Source organism: Vulpes vulpes, chromosome 4, assembly GCF_048418805.1.
Source record: "Vulpes vulpes isolate BD-2025 chromosome 4, VulVul3, whole genome shotgun sequence".
Classification (NCBI taxonomy): domain Eukaryota; kingdom Metazoa; phylum Chordata; class Mammalia; order Carnivora; family Canidae; genus Vulpes; species Vulpes vulpes.
This window is the reverse complement of record NC_132783.1, coordinates 1,776,056-1,795,805: the sequence shown is the minus strand read 5'-3', so window position 1 is coordinate 1,795,805 and position 19,750 is coordinate 1,776,056. Positions and strand designations below refer to the sequence as shown.

The 19,750-nt window shown below is 46.9% G+C and overlaps 1 protein-coding gene across 6 annotated transcripts in view; it reads left to right on the top strand.

Moving 5' to 3' along the window:
- The window catches only part of IL15 (interleukin 15), a 63,085-nt gene that overhangs the window by 22,250 nt on the left and 21,085 nt on the right, over positions 1-19,750 (top strand). Inside the window, exons 2-3 of one of the 6 annotated variants that reach the window (XM_072755188.1) lie at positions 2,463-2,599; positions 16,596-16,747. The exons of 2 other annotated variants lie outside the window; for them this stretch is intronic. The gene's annotated coding sequence lies outside the window, so the exon portion shown is untranslated. Of the gene's footprint in view, positions 1-2,454; positions 2,600-16,595; positions 16,748-19,750 lie in introns of all 6 variants that reach the window. 3 more of the 6 variants (XM_072755190.1, XM_072755187.1, XM_072755189.1) reach the window with 3 other exon arrangements.

The window sequence follows — 19,750 nt, the reverse complement described above, 5'->3', positions numbered from 1 at the left end:
ATGAAACATTATAGCTTCTTTTAGACGATGTGTGATCGTTCGTCTTCCAAAATGAAGTAGCTATAGTCCACACGGGTGGGAGTTAAATTATGGGGGAGTCTGAAGATCTTAGGAAAGATTAATCCAAAAAAATTCCCACGGACTTCTGAAGCTTTCTCCAGATGAGTCTCCCTGTCTTCCAGGCGTGATCAGGTGTGGAGATAATCATGAATGCAAAGAAAGGAGCATTATTCAGTACATAATTTTGGATATGTTAATCCCTACCTGTGACTCCCGCAGGATGCATTCCTGTATATCGCCACCTGGCTCTTTAAAGCAATATGCCATCAGGTGCTATGCTGCCACTGTCGCAGGAAGCAAAGACGACAATGGTAGCACGTAGGCGGTTGTAGAAGTAAGTTTTCAAGAATCCTATCATGTAGTAAAAGACTCTCTTATGTAATAGTGTCATTAGTAATACGGAAGATGTGGGGAACCAGTTAGCGTGTTTTATATATAAAACACCCCCTTGGAATTTTATTTTATTTTATTTTATTTTATTTTATTTTATTTTATTTTATTATTTTATTTTATTTTATTATTTATTTTATTTATTTTATTTATATTTTATTTATTTTATTATTTTATTTTATTTATATTTTATTTTATTATTTTATTTATATTTTATTTTATTATTTTATTTTATTTATTTTATTTTATTATTTTATTTTATTTATATTTTAATTTATTTTATTATTTTATTTTATTTTTTAAAAGATTTTATTTATTTATTCATGAGAGACACAGGAGAGGCAGAGGGAAGAGAAGCAGGCTCCATGCATGGAGCCCGATGTGGGACTTAACCCCAGGAATCCGGGATCAGGCGCTGAGCCAAAGGCAGATGCTCAACCGCTAAGCCACCCAAGTGTCCCACCCTCGGAATTTTAAACACGAATATCTTGGTTATAAAAGAAGATGCTGTTTGTCATAAAATGTTTAAGGTGTTTTCTAAGGACAGACAACACTGCACATAACAGAGGAAGGCAGATTTTTTTTTTTCTGAAAAGAGCCAGATACTAAATATCTTAGCCTTTATGAGCCAAATCATGTATCGAGACTATTGCCTTTACTCCTGCCAGAGACGTGGATGGGCGCGACTCTCTCCCAATAAAACTTTATTTACAAAACAGGTGGTGGGTGAGGTTTGGCCTGTGAGTCATAGTTTGCCCATGTTTGTCCATATAAGATGAAGAGATTCTGTGTCTTACTTTTTTCTATATCATTAAGTTAATTTTAGAGGAACTGAGATGCTTAAAACCAAACAGTCTATATAATCCAACCATCCACTTTCTGAATGGTTTCACCAATGTAAGGAAATCAGAGAATGATGTAGATCAGTGTTTTGGGGTGACTCATCGAAACTTTTCAAAAATACTGAGACTAAGGTGCAACCAAGCTCAGTCTCAAAATGAAACAAAGCCACAGAAATCCAAGGAACGGGCTTCTTTTTCATAAAGTGGAAACGCATTTTATTTTTACTTTCAGTTGTAATTTACATGTATTCCTTGAGAAAAAAACATTCTGTAGCGTGTGTATGTAGATCAGGATAGACAAAGGAGCAGGTCAAGGTGTTTGTGAAAATTGAAACTATAAAAAATCCATGGAGGAAAACGGTAATTCCTCTCTTGTGCAGTCATCTCCGGCATCAGAAAACAAGGAAATATAAAATGAAAGGAAAAGTATGACGAGTGTGCTTCATATGCTTCCTTGAAACTGCTCGGTTTCCTAGAATTTTTATTGAGAATTCCCCAAACTCAAGAAACAACTTCCCGACAGCCTAGGATAGACACACGTTAGGGGTTGCTGCGGCCGAGAGCTCAGAGAAGCAGCAGGAGGACGTCTCAGATGCTGAGGGTACAACTTGTGACCTTCTTACAATAGCAGTGTAGCTCTGTAAATGCTAAGGTCGCTGCGAGAAATTTATGAAAATTAGTAAACGTTATTATTATTATTATTATTTTTTAGAAAATCCATTATGATCAACTCTGGGGCAAGAAATTGGGCAATTTTCTTTAAATGAAATCGTCCTTGCAGCATGCAAGAAATCAAACAGGAACCTCCCCTCAGTTGTTTTGAGGTCATTAGCGCAGTGTCATGTGCCTTCTGTTTTTCTAATTCTCTTTGAGTCCTAGATTTTTAGTTATAGTTCCTTCGGGGCACTTCAAAACGGAGGGTTTTCGCTGTGGTTATTTCGTGCGGGGCCTGCGATAGATGTTCTTGGCCGATGCGAGGGAGGGTTGAGAAGAATACGCGCCAGGTGAAATCGAAGATGTATCTCTTACAACCGGCATAGTCAAGGTTGTAAGATGCTTCTTTTTTTTTTATTTTATTTTATTTTATTTTATTTTATTTTTTATTTTATTATTTTATTATTTTATTTTATTTTATTTTATTTTTTTATTATTTATTCATGAGACACACAGAGAGAGGAAGAGACACAGGCAGAGGGAGAAGCAGGCTCCGTGCGGGGAGCCCGACGCGGGACTCGATCTCAGGACCCCGGGGTCAAGACCTGAGCCGGAGGCAGACGCTCAACCTCTGAGCCCCCCAGGGGGACCCAGTAAGTTGCCCCTTAAGGAGCACTGGGGTTGCTTGTGGCGGGGATCCAGGACGGTGCAGTTTCTATAGGACGGCCCTTGGAAGGCAGCGTTTATTTTGAGTAACAGGTTGGGAAGCAGAGTCGACTCCGTACGCAGGAGCTTTGGGCCGCGCTGCCGTGGTGCTAGCTGGATCTCTCTTCTAGTATTTACCATCCTCTTTGTTTTCTTTCTTAGATTCTGAGAATAAATGCGTTTAGAGAGCTGAATTTGCACACAGACTAGGTTATATTGGATCTCATTTGTGCGTGCTTTCACTCAAAACCTTCTTCTCTTTTATTTTGGCCAGAACTGCAGCCTACAGGTTGTGGGTGGCCTCCAGTCACCATCTTTTAACTCCATTAAAGTCAAGTTTTTAGTTTTTTTCTTAGATTTTTTTGTTTTTTTTTCTGATTGTCAGAGTAATATGTGCTCGTTATAGCGAGAGAGCGAGTACAGGAAACGGTAAAGTGGGGAAAATACCAGACCCAGCAATGCAATTAGTGAGTAATTAGTAAGTAAGTAACGAGACAACTCGTTGCACCGTTATTTTTTCTACATAGTTGACAGAAAAGTGTTTGAACATTTGCCTCCTAGTTTTGTTTTCTTAACAGCAGATGGTGACGTTTCCCCATGACTTTATATAAGTAAAGCAAATATTATTTTTAATGTAAATATAGTACTCTGATTGAAAATGTGTCACAATGCATCATGATTTGACTAGTTTGTGGTTATTAAAAATAATACTTATGTGTATATATTTTCGAATGAATCTCCATCCAGGTTTCTGACAATTTTGTTAAGGAAAATTTCCTAGGAGCAGAATTAAGACGTCTGACATTTAAAATATTTTAACAGTGCTCAACACATGTTCCAGAAAATATGCACAAATTTATACCTTTGTCAGCATTTTGTGAGTCTTGTGTCACTACATCCTCACTGGTGCTGACAGTTAAGAGGTTTCTTTTTTTTTTTTTTTAATTAAGATTTTACTTATTTATTCATGAGAGACCTGGAGAGAGGCCGAGACCCAGGCAGAGGGAGAAGCAGGCTCCCTGCGGGGGTGGGGGGGCCGCCACGGGACTCGAACCCAGGGCCCCGGGCTCATGGCCTGAGCCCAAGGCTGCTGCCCAAGCCCCTGACCCCTGGCGCCCCTAAGAGCCTTAAGCCACCCTGTGGCCCCGGAGGATGGGGCGGTATAGGGCCCATGGGTGCGTGCCCAGGAGTCCCGGGGCGGTGACAAGGGCAGTGGCGGGGCAGTGGTGCCCACACAGATGCGGACATGATGTGCCCCAGGGTCGCAGGCCCAGTCCCGGTCCGAGGGGGCGCCGGCCGGGCAGGGAGGGCTGTGGGGACCCTCGGGCGGCTGCCACCCAGCCCCCACCCCGCGAGCCCACAGCTGGCTCCCACCAGGAGGCCCCGGGGAGGGGCCGCAGCCTCATGTCCGCAGGTGCACGCATACCTGCGCCTGGGGAGCCCACCCATGTGTCCACCTGCACCCCCCCCCAGGGACCAGGGCCTTGTGTCTCCAGGTGCACATACCCCTGCGCCCGGGGAGCCCCCCCATGTGTCCACCTGCACGCCCACCTGCACCCACCCCCCCAGGGACGGGGACCTCGTGTCTGCAGGTACACGCACCCCTGCGCCCCGCCTGCGTGTCCACCTGCACACCCACCTGCCCCCCCCCCCAGGGACCAAGGCCTTGTGTCCGGAGGTGCACGCATCCCTGCGCCTGGGGAGCCCCCCCCACATGCCCACCTGCACGTCCACCTGCACTGCCCCCAGGGACCAGGGCCTTGTGTCCGCAGATGCACACACCCGTGCGCCTGGGAAGTCCCCCCCACATGCCCACCTGCACCCCCCCCCAGGGACCAGGGCGTCACATCCACAGGTGCACGCACCCCTGCGCCCCACCCACGTGTCCACCTGCACGCCCACCTGACCCCCCCCGAAAATGGGGCCTCGTGTCCACAGGTGCACACACCCCTGGGCCCTGCCCGCCCGCCACTGCACGCCCACCTGCAGTATTATTCTGTCCCTCTTCTTAGGAATTTATTTATTTAAAAAAAAAAGCATTTAGGGAATTGTGTCCACTTCTTGTAGTTCTCTTGTCGTGGGTGATACTGGGAGAGGTGTGTATTTTGTCTTGGTATTGGTTTCCCAAAACACTGTGAGGGGTAGCCATGCACACGGATCTACCCAGGGCTGGTCATACCTGTACGTAGGCGTGAACCTCACTTTCATCATGTACTTGAGTAAGCTTATTGATTTCTCTTTAGAAATTCTAATTTTCTTTTTTTTAAGATTTTTATTTATTCATGAGAAACACACAGAGAGAGAGAGAGAGAGAGAGGCAGAGACACAGGCAGAGGGAGAAGCAGGCTCCACGCAGGGAGCCCGACGCGGGACTCGATCCCCTGGGCCAAAGGCGGCGCTAAACCGCTGAGCCACCCGGGCTGCCCCCGATATTCTAATTTTCTGATCCAATAGGTCATTTAAGTAGCTAACCTGACGCTAACTTTTCTTTTACGGGACATTAGGCTTTGTCTACCATCACGGCTAATAGTAAAGCTCACTTTACAGGGATGGAATTTGTGCATCAGAAAAGTGTACGTGATGTAGGATTATGATCATCTTTTCTGAACATGTACTTTGTGATTGTGGTTAAACCACTTTGTAATTTTAGTAGAATTTGGTAGATGGTTGATTTTGTGGTAGAGATAATACTTCTTGCCGCATATGCTGGAAAGTACACGCGTATCCTACCTGATAGAGATTTTCTTTAAAATGAAAGTCCTTCGGAAAGGTAGATGCTGCAGACCCTGTGAGCCTCAGTTTACCTTACTGGACCGTGCTTTTAAGCCATCTCTGTCTTACTGGGATCAGCTGCCTTTATGCCATCTCCCTGCTGCCTCCCCCGTGCACACTGCTGGCTCTTTCTCACCCCTCTGCTCTGTTCTCTTGCGGGTTTAGGCAGAAACTTCTGAACTCCTTCCAGAGTGGAGGCTTGGTTGTCTTAACTCGGTCCTTTCCCCTGCCCAGCCACTCCTCGCCTCTGTTTCCCTGACCCGTTTCACTGCCTCTTGGGTGGGGCCACCCTACACGCTGGTAAATTCCATTAGGAATTTCAAAGCAGAGAGGCAGGACCAAGCCTTCCCCTAAGTGTACTTTCCCCGAAATATCAACCCCTGGGGGAGAACTCATTGCACCCGTGTCTTCTTCTGCCTCTGTTTCTCTTAGTCCTCCTCCTCTCCTGGCTGGAACATCTACTTGCATCACATCTTTCTGATCCCGAGGGTCCCCTGTTGTCTAGTGTTTACGCATGGACGGTGTTTTCGCTCTCTACTGTGGGAGAAACTCTCTCTAGATCAAGTTTCATTTTCACGGTAGGAGCCCCCGGGAACCTAGGTGGTAGGGACCTTCTACACGGGAGTAAACACTGGCTTAACTAAGACTGTGGGAAACTGGTAAAAACACGGACGCAGCCCAGGCTGCCTGGTTTCTTGCTGTGGTGCTGCCACTTACCAGCTGTGTAACTTTGGGCAAATCATGTCATTTCTGTGTTCCTCAGATTTCTCATCTTTGCAATGATGATAAGTGGCCTTACCTTCCTTATAAAGTTGCCATAACAAAAAATTAGTTAAAAATATACGCATCGCTCGGAATCGTGGTTGATAGGTAGTACTTGATTATTTGTTAGCAATGATTCTTTTAATATTTTCAATCGTAGTAAAAAAGAAAAAAATCCTTCTTTTCTATATTTAAAGGCGTGGAGCCTAAAGAATGTGGTAAAGTGATCGACCTTACTGGAGGTAACTTGCTGTTGGCAACTAAATGCAAAATCTGGAAATTCAGGGGCCTGAAGGGGTTGTCTAGGGAGAATTTTTTTGCGGGAGGCCAGGGCGTGTTGGGAAGTATTCCTTTCTCTGCTCTAGTGTGTAAGAGTTTTTGTGGGCCTGAGAAGAAGATTTTTGACTTTAGGTTAAGTTTGAGATAGCGATGGACCATTCATGTAGAAATACCCATTGGTCAGGAGCTGACAAATGTTCTGTGTTAGGGGCCAGATGGGAAATATTTTAGTCTTTGTGCACCAGCTGTGGAATCTGCTGCAGGATCTTCTTTTCAAATGTTTTAAACTCTTGTTTTAATTTTTCTTTTAAAGGGTAAAAATGTAGAACAAAAGCAAGCTGCAACCTGATTTGCCCCATAAAGGCATGGCTTGCCAACCCCTGCTATAGTTTATTGCAAAAGAACAGAACTTTGGCAGATTTGTTGGAGTTAAGAGATTTAGATTTCTTCATCTTCAGTGTCTATATAATTTGAGAAATCATTAGTGAGCATGGATCCATGTATATACAATATTCTTTTTTTTTTTCAATGATTTTATTTGTTTATTTGAGGGAGAGAGGAGAGCACAAGCAGCAGGGAGGGGTAGAGGTTGATGGAGAATGGCTCGGGCCACCCAGACATCCCTATGTACAATATTCTAACTAAAACTGAATATTGTAGTGAAAATAAAATTATGTAAATATTTAAGGTAAAAGAATTTTTCCCTAGAAATAAATTTTATAAAATTATGTTTTACTTCCTGTGTGTACTATAAAGTTACTTTGTAAGAACTTCTGTCTATTAATATAGATATGTTTTTAAAATACTGACGAGACCTTAATATAACCATTTCAGAGGATTTGTGATTCCATAGGTTCATGGAAATTAATGCAAAATAATGTTTGACTTACTAGGTGTCACAGAGATGAACAGTGATACTTTTGGCCTATGATGCTCTCATCGTGATTAATTGGTGGAATGAAACGGGGCATAATAATCGTAGCCGGCTGCACTTGGCTTTAAGACTTTGAGATTATTTATGTTTTAATGGTGGGATTGGAGGGGACTGTATTCTTTTAAAACTGACCAAAGTAAATGCATAATAGAAAGAATTTAATAAAGCAATTTGAGTTCCTAATTCTATCCAAATTAACCGAAATCAATAGTACAATTTTAAGAAGCCTCTAAGCTAGCCCAAACTAATGAGTCCATTTATTCCTTCAATTCAAGTAGATTACGATGGAGTAAGTACATTTTCTAACTGAATTTTACGGATTGTGAGTTTAGCCAAGGCATTTTGCATTTCACAACAGATTCCTAGAGGGATTCCATTTTTTCATGTTCAAGCCTAGAAATTATTTTGTTTTGGTTAAGGTGAAACTTTATTTCAGATAAACTTTTGAAATCCACACAGAACATCACTTTCCTATAGATGCAGAGTTCAGATTACAGAGAGTAGTTTTAGATAAGCTCAGTATTATGTTCAGTTTCTTTCAACTTCTCAGTTTTAAGAGAAACATTGAAAAATAGAATTTGACTTAGAAGTCAACCAAGAATATAAAATATCTCGATACTAACACAAGTGAAAAATAACCAAAACCAAAACAAAAACAAAACAAAAACAACAACAACAAAAAAATGAGCCTGGAAAAGAAAGACCTTGGAGGGGCTGGGCTTGGGGGTGGGCTATGTCTTTTTTCTTAAATATTTAAAATAGCAGATGAAGCACCCGTTGATTCATTCATCCATCTATCTACCCATTCATCATCCATCCAACCTTTGAAAAATAACCTTCTTTATTTCGGCCACCTTGCGTGGGCTGGAGATACAAAGCTGCGTAAGATAAGCCCCACCTGAGGAGTCTGGGAGACTCAGGTTTGTGGGCACACTTACTAGCTGGCTGAGCTAATCAGCCGTTGTTTCCCCCTCTTTAAATCTGGGTAGTAATAACCAGCTCATAGGTTATGTCAGGAAACATGAGGTTGTGAACAGCTCCAGGGCGCATGGAAGGTTAAACAGTTGCACGCGATAGTCTGAGGGACACACTGACAAGCAATCACCAACTCATACTTTCTAAATCTCGTGATTGAAAAATTTGTATGTGTCGGATCAGTTGACCTGTTGCTAGAGAACCAAGGGGCCAAAGTGTAGCAGCTTAGAGCCTCAGCTCTTGAATATTTCCCAGGAGCCTGTGTGCCGGCCACTCGTCATCAGGGCGCCTCACCCCTGGGTCTGGGAGTGGGGGGCTGCCTCTGTCTGGGTTGGTCTCTCCATGTCGTTTTGTCACTAGTGACTTCCTGGGTTTCTGCTCCTGGCCGTGGAGGCCTTGCCAGGTGGAGCCGACCCCGTGGCGCAGCCTCCGGCCCTGGGTGTGGGCCTTGCTCCCTGGTGTGGCCCACGCAGCCCGAGGTGGGCTGGCCCCATCGGTGGCCCGAGGCGACACCCCTCAAAGGGACGGGGCAGTGGTGAAGGCACCTTGTGCCGGGCCTGCCATCACCAGTCTCCTAAAGTGTGGGTTTTCACCCCACGGCTGATAGACTGTAAGTGCTTTTCCACACCCAAGGACACCAGCCGTCCTGCCTGTTGGTCAGCCTCCCTGGCGGGTGACAGTGGCCCTGAGCTGCAGTTTGCGCTCCCTGTGACGGCAAAGCTCCAGCTGACCAGGGTGCTGGGTGAGGGGTCTGTGGGCACCCGTGGGAAAACCTGCGGGTCTGAGGGCCTGAGGTCATGTGGGTCATGCTCCACCTTCCCTGGTCCCCAGTGGGAAGTAGTCTTCATAGCTGTCGCTTTGGTTCCTTGATGACCTCAAGATAAATACAGTTTGATGCGCATTTTTCCTCTCAGTGTATAACCAAGGCTTAGCATAGAATAGGGAAAATTTTAAAAATTTAATTTTTTTAAAAATTTTTATTTATTTGTGATAGTCACACACACACAGAGAGAGAGAGAGAGGCAGAGACACAGGCAGAGGGAGAAGCAGGCTCCATGCAGGGAGCCCGAGGTGGGACTCGATCCCAGGACCCCGGAGTCACGCCCTGAGCCGGAGGCAGACCCTCAACTGCTGAGCCCCTGAGTCCTCCTGTCCCCAATTACTAAATGAGCAGTTCTAAGTTTCTGTTATTTTAAATACATCTATGGCATTTTGGGGTCAGTTTCCACGTTGCTGGAAATATTTATTTTGGTTTGACTGCTTAGAAATTTGTTTGCTGGATCTCATCAAGACATATGAAAAAATTTTATGGTTGAACGTGCATGAATATTATAGTAAAAAATCATTGGGATGCGTATGGGGCTTGTCACACTTAAGTTATGGGATTATTTTTCTATCTTCCCACAAGAAAATTTTTCTTGGGTTCCAACGTTTATGCACACTTTGCTCTTCTTAAATAAGGGTTGCATTTTTTTTTTTTTTGTCTCGTTTCTCTTTATTTCACCAGAAATATCTGTTACTTACAACGTTATCGGTCACAATTTATGCACGATTGTTCCCGGATGAGACATTCGCCTTTCCGCCGTCCAGGACAAAGTGCTGCATGTTAAGACACAGACATCAAGGTAGCAGGCTGAGGCCCGAGTCGTTGCGCGCTGTCTCAGCAAAGTCGATTTTGCCTTTCTTTGTGAAGTATGTTGTGTGCAGCACCGGGATGGTCATTCTTATGGGTTCTCCTCCCAGCTGATGGCCCAGTTGTGACAAGCCCAAGCATCCTGTTGATGTCTTAAAGTGTCAAAGAAAATTAAATGAACAGTTAAGTTAGAAATGGGGTCTGAGCTAGAACTTCCCTCCCTGGAAGGGAGGATATTATGGGCAACAGGCACACAGGGGATGGTTTTTTCTGGTAATAAAGTTCGGAAAAGAGCAACCAAAACAGGACAGAACTATTCATGCTGTCATCTGCACGTAGAGAACAAGAGTCTCCTCTGTGTGAGGACCTGCTCCACTGCGCGTTTCCGGCGGCGCCTTAGTGCAAGGGCCAACAGCTGCTTGTCTGCTTTTCTTTCGCTTTTATGCTCTTTGGACGCTGCCCGTCTCAGCACGGGGCTTCATAGAGCCGTGGGATTCTGGTGCAGAACCGCCGGGTCCGCGGGCCGTGGGGGCCGATGTGCTGATTCTCCAGCTGGACGGCGATACCGTGTGACAGCTGGAGGGAGCGTGGGCCCGAGAGCTCAGGCGGGAGCCGCCCAGCACCGGGTCGGTGATGCAGATCGTATCCCCGCTCCTATTTCGTTGTTGCTGTTCTTGGACTATCAAAGACGTGTCAGCCGCTTCCGTTTCTGCCGAAGCCTTGATGGGAACTTGGGTCGTCAAGCCTCCTTGACGGGGATGGCTCTATGCCTTGGCCATAAAGGAAAGCCCTATAAGATGTGATCGGAAATCACCTTCGGGAGTTGCCGCCCCGCGTGCTCTTCAAAGCGCAGACCCCAGTGTCGGTGGGAACTCAGGGCCGTGGCTGCCCGGGCGCCGGGAGCCTCCCTCATCCCCAGCTGTCCTCCTCCACCTGCCGCAGTCTTGGTGGCCCCCATCCCGGGCTGTTCGTTAGGACCGAGCTTTCCGGGTGTCCCCCTGGGAGGTTTATCCTGTCGAGGACCAGCTATGGTTTATGTTCTGTGATTCACCTCTTCTGAGGCTGCAGGTGTAGCTCCCGGGAAGCGCTTCACGCCGCGCAGTCCTCGGGGAGTATGCGGTGAGCATTGGGGGGGGGGGGGGGTCTTCATGGCACTGAGCATCCTCCGATGCCGCTTCTTCTGCATTAAAATTTCTTGCTGTCCACGTGCACCTTGAGGCCATGCCACCGCGCGTCTGTATTCACACCAGCCCCCATCCCGCTCGGCCCCGCCAGCACACGCTCTGCAGCCCGTTAGTGCCCCCGTGTTGCCCTACGTAAGCAGGGCCTGAGACACGGCCTGTTTCCCATGATGGGCCTATGTATATATTTTTTCTTTCCCCAAAACACCTGATTCTTGCTCTGAGCGCTCACCTGCAATGCACCATGAGACGTGGTTTCTTTCTTTCTCTTGTACCCCGATAAGTTGGCGTCTCTAACCTAAGTAAAAAAGGGAGAAGACTTTATTTTTTTTCTTAAAGGGGGACAGAAGTCACAGTAATCTCTTGCCTTGCCTGGAAACAGGTTGCTCAGCAGCCAAAAGGGAGTCTACGCTATCCAGATGTTTCCTCACCTCTCCCGTTAAAAATAAATAAATAAATAAATAAATAAATAAATAAATAAATAAATACGCGGCCGTCCAGGAAGGCTGTTTCCTTGTGTTTCAGTCGCTCCTGGGAGCCCCGATGTTGAAACGCCCCAAGTGGGAAAAGAATTTTCTGTCATCTTCTTTCCTGCTAATGGTGTTTATTTTATGTAAATATTCAGTTCGGGAGTGATAATGGGTGCCCAAGGGAATCAAAGTGAAATAACAGGATTCTTAGCGTATTTCTCATTCCCATATAATTTATGTTTCATATATTTCTACTGGAAAGGGAGAAAACATTGTTGTTGGTTTTTTTTCCTGAGGCAATTACTCTGCATGGCCTTTCTACCCTATTAGAGAGGCTTCTTCCTTTTCAGATAATAACCCACAGAATCTCGTTGGGTGCTCGAGTTAAGTCATTAATTGTCTTGATAAGGGGTTGTTAGTACAGAAAGCTTGTTCTCTCCATTTGCTGTGCGTGACTCCCAGACTCTCAGTGACCCATTTTGTTGTTCCTGAGGGCAAGAGTCATTATTTTCCTTTGGCACCATAGAGACTGTGGATTTCAATTTAATTCGTAGACTTATAGCTCATGTCGAAGTGCTTTCTGCTGAGAAGTGATTTTGCTAGACAGTTATTCAAAATTTTTGGTGAAGAGTCAACACCAGATATAACATTTGAATGCCTGTACTCTACTAGGGACATTAATTTGCAAGACTTTGTACCTTTCTTCCTTCAAAAATAGTTTTTGCTCAACTGTGGGGTGTTTTTTTTTTTCTGAATGTTTGTTTTGAGTTAACAATAAAGGCAAGTTTGACTAGTAGCCTCCCATATGAATTATTAATACCTTAATATCCAGCTTGGTTCTCCCTCTTCTTAAATTAAGATCCGTATTTGTTGAGAGAAAATGTGAACACTGGGAAAACTTTACTTACTGGTGATTGACTCTGAATTTTCTTTACCGGGTCTAACCTTGGAAAATATTGATAATTGAATTCCACAAATAAAATTAATGTTATCAAGTTACAGATTTTTACCCACCAAACTTCTATAACTGCGTCAAAGGAGAGTTCATCCACTCAGTGCACAGCAAGCCAATAAAAACGGACCCTGAAAAAACAAAAACAAAACAAAACACACAAAAAACTGACCCTGGAGCTCTTGCGGTGAATGAAGATAGACTGTTTTATTGTTGCGTCACCACCCAGGAAAATGGGGAGCTCTGATACGTAAAAGAACCAAGTTCTCTGAGGCCTTGCGAGTGAAGGTTTTTAAGGGCAAAATTTGGGGCAGGTGTCTCCTGGGAAGGTGGACATTGCTCATCGGAGGCCCCGAGGGTCATGTTAGCAGGTGCGACTTACTGACCTCTGGTGCTGCTCCATCTGGTCCTTCTGTTCCATCTCGAGAGACTTGGAAGCTGAGATATATCTTTGTCTACGTGAGAGATTTCCTTGGTGCTGGTTAACTACGTGTCCTACAGGTTACTTTGAATGATGCGTGAGCATTCCTATCCCTTGAGTCTGGGCCTCTGTGTTCCTTGGCGGGTCTGGCCGTTCCGTGGGGGTGATACGACCTCTAGTTGTTCATCTTTTCATCTGAACTGGCAAGATGGATGCCAGCCTCCTAGGTAGAGTCCTACAGGCGGACAGACCCCAATCATACTGGGAGTGGATTTGTAGACGGATTAAATAGTGATGAGCTTCAGGAGCCAGGTCAAAACACAAAAACAATGTGAATACTTGATAAAGCAAATTCTAAAAAAAGGCACTTAAGGAAGCAACAGTAATGAAGAGGGCCACAGTCCCGAAGACAGCTCCTATTGGACGTGTGCTGAGGGGTGGAAAGTTTCATATAAGGTATGAACCAAGTATGATCCAATCTTGTACTTATCCAGCTAATAATTAATACGTGGACTCAGCATTAAATCAACTACAAATTCTCACTCTTGAAAAATCAAGTCTTGGGCAGCCCCGGTGGCTCAGCGGTTGAGCGTCTGCCTTCAGCCCAGGGCATGATCCTGGAGTCCCAGGATCGAGTCTCATGTCGGGCTCCTTGCATGGAGCCTGCTTCTCCGTCTGCCTGTCTCTCTGTCTCTGTCTCTCTCTCTCTCTTTCTCTATCATAAATAAATAAATAAAATCTTAAAAAAAAATAAAGATTTATTTTTCCTCCCTCCATAGAGAGAAATTTTAACAACAAATTTGTAATCCCAAATATATCTGCCATCTTGAGCTGAAATCTTAAAACATGATAACATTAGCTCGTCCATATTCCATGAATGAAAGGACTTATCCTATGTTTATGCACCATTGCTCACACTCCTCCACTTGGCTGATGAGAATGTTTTAATTCATTGTAATTTCTCCTTTATTTATTTGTAGCGCTTTTTAATACCTTTCTGTAAAGGTATTGTGCTTTCTATTGCAGCATTTTGGGTCTCATTATTAGTCTTTATGGTTTGTGGGGATAGGAACTATGTAATATCAGCCTGGTATTACCCAGCACCCAGCACATCTGCTTAACTAAAAAAGGGGCTTTGGGCAGCCCGGGTGGCTCAGCGGTTTAGCGCCGCCTTCCACCCAGTGCCTGATCCCGGAGACCCGGGTTCGAGTCCCACGTTGGGCTCCCTGCATGGTCCCTGCTCCTCCCTCTGCCTGTGTCTCTGCCTCTCTCTCTCTCTCTGTGTGTCTCTATGAATAAATAAATAAAATCTTAAAGAAAAAGGGGGCTTAGTCACTGGTGAATGATAAATGAGAGGCTGTATATCATAGCAAAGCGCAGCAAAGCTATAATTTTTTTATTTCAGTATAGCACAGAGTTAAAAGAACATGAACTCGAGCGTGAGACGTGTTCAAATCTTGACACCGGCCTGTCATCCCTGAGTCACTTTTAGAAATTTCCCTAAAGTCTTTGCCCTCAACTCTCTCGTCTGATGAAAGCATCTACCTCCTATGTTTACCTGATTAAACCAGCCGAGGGCTTGGAGGAAGAGTCCAGCACGTCGTAAGTAAGAGAGAATCCAGGTCTGGAGGGCCGCAAGCGTTTGCGGCGTCCGGGCCCTCTTTAAGGGAAAGAGCGCTAAAGTATGAACACAGAATTAGCCAACTGGAATATTTGGGGGGTATTTATGTGCAGCGGGAACAGCGATCACAAATTACAGACATTAAAAGAACTGAAAAGGGCAGCCCGGGTGGCGCAGCGGTTTAGCGCCTGCCTTTGGCCCAGGGCGTGATCCTGGAGACCCAGGATCGAGTCCCACGTCGGGGCTCCCTGCATGGAGCCTGCTTCTCCCTCTGCCTGTGTCTCTGCCTCTCTCTCTGTCTCCTCTCTGTGTTTCTCATAAATGAGTAAATAAAATATTAAAAAAAAAAGATAAAAAAAAATAAAAGAACTGAAAAATACCACGAACATCACTAAATATTATCATCATCAGAAATAAACTTCCTAACTCCTCTTAACATGCTTCATCTACAAATCTTTGTTTTCATGCACTCAGATTCCCTCTTTTACATGATCGTGGATTTTAATATTTTTTATAGAGCAAATAGAGATAAATTTAATTTTTTTTCTATAGCAAAGTGGGTTGGAATTTCATTTATTTATTTATTTATTTATTTATTTATTTATTTATTTTAATTTTTATTTATTATTTTATTTTGTTTTTTTTTTATTTTTTTATTATTATTTTATTTATTTTTTTATTTTTTTATCGTTGATGGCTTGGGAAGCATTCGTTCACCTTGATAACGCAGGGCGGGAGACGCTGCATTTCTGATTGCCGCCCAGCTTCCTGCTCAGGCGGCCTTGTTCAGAGGGAAGCTTCGGGGGAAATTCGCCTTTTGGGTTTCACGTGCCCTGGTTTCAGAGAGGCGGGAGCCCCCACACGCGGCCACCCACGTCTGCGCCTCCCTACCCGGGGGGCATGCCTTGCAGTGAGAGCCGCGGGGAGCAAGTGGGAGCTGGGCCGCGCGGGGACGGAGAGGCCCGGGCATTGGATCCGCAGCCGTCGGGAGGTCGCCGGGTCAGGTGGCCGCTGGGGTCCAGACTGAAGGAAGTGGTGGCAGCTGCTTGCAAACCCGGATGACCTCCAGGAGGGGGAAGCTGACCGAGAGGCCCCCCACCCCGCGCTCCGTGCCCCCCGCGGGCCTAGGGCTGATGCTCCCTGGGCACCGGCTCGCGAAGCTGAGGGTCGGAGCCCCTGGGCTCTGCGGTAAATGTGCCCTTCAGGCCGCGTGCCCGGGAAGCTGGCACTTGCCACCGTTTCGCTCGTTCATGGCCAAATAATTTTTCAGTAAACCCCTAGGAATCTTTTAGTGAATGTCTTTTTTTTTTGCTCTTACATGAGTCTTTTTGGATTTTCCGAAGTGATTCTCTTCCTTTACCCCATCCCAAATAGGGCGGGATCTCCGATGACCTACACTCGTACTAAAATGGATTTTAAAATAGGTTGTGCCAGAGAGCGATTGTGTCTCTGGTCTCACGGTCACGGTCGGATCGAGTGATACGGTGATGAAATGCCGCGTCCTCATTCCTGAGTGTCGTTTGTGACCGTGCCGGGCTCGGGCCACGTTCTCCGTGAGGGATGAAGGGCCGCTCGCAGGAGGGTCGGAGACGGTCCATCCGGGAGGAAGCGTCCCCGTCCAAGTCGCGGCCCGGCCAGAGGCAGCCTGCACCCCGGGCCTGCAGGGCCTTCCTGTCGGCGACTTGGCCCACCTCGAGGCCCATCCCGGCCTGGCGGCGGCTCGCTGGCCTTGCTTCTCCCTGTGCCCGCTTGGCTCCTTCCCAGCCCCACAGACCTCATCCTAAAGACCCTGCTCCGTCCGGGGCCTGCACGTACCCCTGTCAGTCCCCTTCCCCGGGACCCGCCGAGAAACTCCGACAGTTTTTTAAGCAGCACAGTCTTCTTCGTGAGAGCTTCTCTGAGGATGAGGATGGAGATAATTCATAAGCTGTGACCCTGTTTCAGAAACGTTCGCGTTGAAAGGCCGAGCGGCTTCCGTTCCAGGAGACGCGCCCCAGAGCCCGTGAGAGCCCCCTCGCGTGCCGCGTGGCCGCCTTGGCTGTGACCGTGACCGAAGCCACCCGAAGCCTGTCACTGCAGCCGCGGCCTGGACAAAGGTCAGAGATGGCTCCTCGCCCTCCTCCCTGCAGCTCCCCCCGGCCCCGGCCCCGGGCCCGGCCGTGCACCTGCCTTCTCCTGTGTGCACCTGGGGCCTTGACCCCACTCACCCCCCGCCCTGCAGACGGGCCATCTGCACCCCAGGGAGTCGGCCTCCTCCGTGGGGCCCTGCCCGTGAGTGACCTGCAGGAGGGACCTCACCACCGGCGCCTGTGGACCTGGAGGCACAGGCTGGTCACCTGAGCCTGACCCCCTTCCCCTCCTCGGGCAGCTGCCTGCCAGCTGTGGGGGGGCTCCCCATGGGGCTGTTCTGGAGCCGCCCCCCGCCCCGTGCAGCTCGGGTCCCCACACGGCCTTCCCCGCGGTGCCCCCTGCTTTCCGCCTGCGCCTTGCTACCTTGGCAGGTGCTGTTCCCCTGCGGCGTGACCTGTGGCGGGGGGGCGACCTACGGCAGGTGGGGGCGACCTACAACAGGTGGGGGGGGCGACCTACGGCAGGCCTAGCGCACTGCTCCGGCAGCTCGTGTTCCGCCTCCGAACCTGTCGTGGCCTCCGCCCTCAGGTACTGGTGGCCCACACCGCAAGGCCTCCACTTAAACACAAGGTCCCCTCCTGGGTGAGTGGGGTCCCCCCTCTCCCCCCTGCATGACACCTGTAGCTCCCCTGTAGCCACCATAGGTGCCACGCTGCGCTTGCTCCGCCGGGTCCAGGTGTCCGGGTGTCTGTGCGTCTGTGCATCTGGGCGTCTGGGCGTCCAGGTGTCTGTGCGTCCAGGTGTCCGTGTGTCCATGCATCTGGGTGTCCAGGTGTCCGTGCATCCAGATGTCCGGGTGTCCGTGCATCCAGGTGTCTGGGTGTCCATGCATGCGTCCACATGTCTGGGTGTCCAGGTGTCCATGTATCTGGGTGTCCGTGCGTCCAGGTGTCTGTGCATCCAGGTGTCCGGTGTCCATGCGTCCATGCATCTGGGTGTGCAGGTGTCCAGGTGTCCGGGTGTCTGTGCATCCGGGTGTCTGGGTGTCCACATGGCCATGTGTCGGGGTGTCTCGGCGCCACATCCTCAGAACCGTTGCCGGCACTGCTGGCGGCTCGGAAAGTGGCCGATGGCCGCCGAGCGACTGAGGGGAAGGGCCGAGCCCTGATGCACCCTCCGGTGTGTGGGTGCACACCGCGGGCCCGTGGGGGCAACCCTGTGCACCTGCCGGCCCGGGGAGCCAAGGTGACGCCACTCCGAGCCCTCGGTGCTCCTCTCCAGCTACCGACGCAGAAATCAGTGACCAAGGTGTGCACATGTCTGGAGGCGGGGAGAGGGCGGGTGTGCACCCACATAGCCCAGATGTTCGGTGTTCGCGAGACGTCGCCGTACGACTCTTGTTTGGGGGCTATTATTACGCAGTATTGATGTCAGATTTTGGTGGCCCCGATCTTTCTTGATGAAGCATGATTTTCATGTTGACTTTCTCTTTTATACTAAAAGTATCATCTTACATCTTTAGGTGGACAGAGGTTAGAAGTCGCCTCTTCTTTTATTAGGATTTTAACTCAGAATTGTTAGTGTCATTATAATGATTCACTATATGAATCATTCCCATCAGCCAACATTATTATTTGGGATCACGTAATGTGGCAGATATGATTCCAGACTTTTTTCATTTTTGAGATTCTATTTTATTTAGGTCAGGCACCTAGACATCATCGATCTAAGTCCCCGGCAACTTTCGTGATTGCCCTATGTGCTGTCCGGTGGCGTGGAGCGTCCTCCTCCCTCCCTCCCTATTACTGTGGCGCACACGTGTACTACATAAAGCGTGATCCGTCGCGTTTTCAAATCTCCCCGCAGGCCGTGGTGGGACGCAGGCCTCTCACTGGCCTGTGGAAGCCGGTCGGGCATTTAGTGAACCAGTCGTTAGACCATTGGTGGCTTGGAATCAGTACGGTTGGGGATTTACACAACACAAGTTGGCAAATGCTGCGTAGCGCCGCTTTTTCTCTCTCTTTCTTAGGGTTTTTTTTTTTTAAGAATCCGCTTCCTTGCATACCACAGACCACAGTCTTACTCATTTTTGTATTTAAATTTCTCAAAAATGGGATCCCTGGGTGGCGCAGCGGTTTGGTGCCTGCCTTTGGCCCAGGGCGCGATCCTGGAGACCCAGGATCAAATCCCACATCGGGCTCCCGGTGCATGGAGCCTGCTTCTCCCTCTGCCTATGTCTCTGCCTCTCTCTCTCTCTCTCTGTGACTATCATAAATAAATAAAAATTAAAAAAAATTAAAAAAAATAAATTTCTCAAAAATGTCCTGAAATCTTTAATAACTCCTTGTTTTACTATTAGTTTCTCCTTTAATCAATTTATGGCCATATAAATTGCTATAAGGTGCCTGAAGTTTTATGCTTCTTTTATCTTTCTGTAGATTGTAACTTTAACCCACGTGTTATTATCCTTTGTATCGCTCGGTACTTGTCACTTGAACTTTCCTCAAATTTGCTTAGCATGTCGTTTTCTGTTCTTGCACTTTGACACTTTCTGTACCGTTTTATTTCTGTTCCATTTGTTATAAATAGCGTATTTTAAAATTTGTCTTTCTGCCTCTCTACTTTTTAAAATCAATCTAAGCATCTGTTCTTTTGGAAAACAGACACAGTTTTTATCACATTTTTGGATTTGTAGAGGGATATGCCCTATGTCTAGACTTACTACTGCCACTTTGTATTTTTTACTTATTTTTTTCCTTTTCTTCCTCCACTGTCTTCTGTTAGATTACTCAAGTATTCTTTGCCTTATTTTCCTTTTTTTTTTTTTGGTTTGGAAATTATAATGATAATGTTATATTTAGGTTTTTTTTTTTCCTGCAGTAAACTTTTATGTTGATCTTCTGCAATTAATCATCATGAATGTGTTTCACATTCTCCAAATAAAATAATAATCTTAGCATGAGTTGACTTCCTCTTCTTTTCCCACACCGTTTCCCACATGGAGATTATCTGTACTTTTCCCTCCACAA